We start from the raw sequence: 955 nt of genomic DNA on the forward strand, positions 1-955 counted from the left end.
TTTTTTTTGTATAAACAGATGTGAAACATTTGGCATACAACTCAAAATAGCTGAAATGTAAGATATCTTTTATGGCTAATTTCTCTTACAAAAATGCTTCCTAGCCATTGTCACAATGGATAAATAAGGTGTATGCACTGGAAATAATCAGATTTTATGATTTTTTTTAGATAAAACAGTGATAAAAACTGTTTTCCAGTACAGTTGTATTTTAGTTTGTATCTTTAACTGTACCACTGCAAGATTGCCTCTTAATAATATCCCTACTCATACTACTAAGGCAAACATAATTCCTGATCTTTTTGTAGTGATATAAATCTTTATCTGCTTCCAAACTGATACCTGTGTTTTATGAGCAATACATAACCAATGAATAGAAATGCAGTGTGACACACCCCTACAACACTCGCTGAAAGCCTGAAGGACTGATTCATCATGACTAAGATTTTAATAACCCCACACATAAACCTGTGGCACAGACAATTTATAAAAATGCACTTTTATTGAGAAACAAAAATCTTTCAAATGTACACTTAAAAAAAGTAAATAAACAAAGTGACAAACTAAAGGGTTTCAAGCAAGTAACAACGGCATCTGATATCTCACACAAATGCTGGTCATTGGTTGATGACACTAAGCAACAAAACATAGGCAGCAAAACTGTGTCACGGCTCAAAATCTTCCAGAATGTTCACGATCTCTTGATCTTCTCTCACGTTCACGACCTCCACGGTTGCGGTCACGAGAGCGTCTTTCACGACATCTTGGCCGAAAACGATGTCTACTGGAAAGATAATTTCCGTTACAACAACAAAAATGCCAACTTTAACGAAAGGCACAAGACTGACCTTTGATGAAAAAGGTTTTCGGTACCTTTTTCTACGACGTCCATGAAGCTCTCTCCTCGGCTCTCGAGAAATGGGTTTCAAGTGCATGAAATTACAGAAACCGCCTC

The sequence above is a fragment of the Sinocyclocheilus grahami genome, unplaced genomic scaffold, assembly GCF_001515645.1.
Source record: "Sinocyclocheilus grahami isolate Dianchi unplaced genomic scaffold, SAMN03320097.WGS_v1.1 scaffold4431.1, whole genome shotgun sequence".
Taxonomy (NCBI): domain Eukaryota; kingdom Metazoa; phylum Chordata; class Actinopteri; order Cypriniformes; family Cyprinidae; genus Sinocyclocheilus; species Sinocyclocheilus grahami.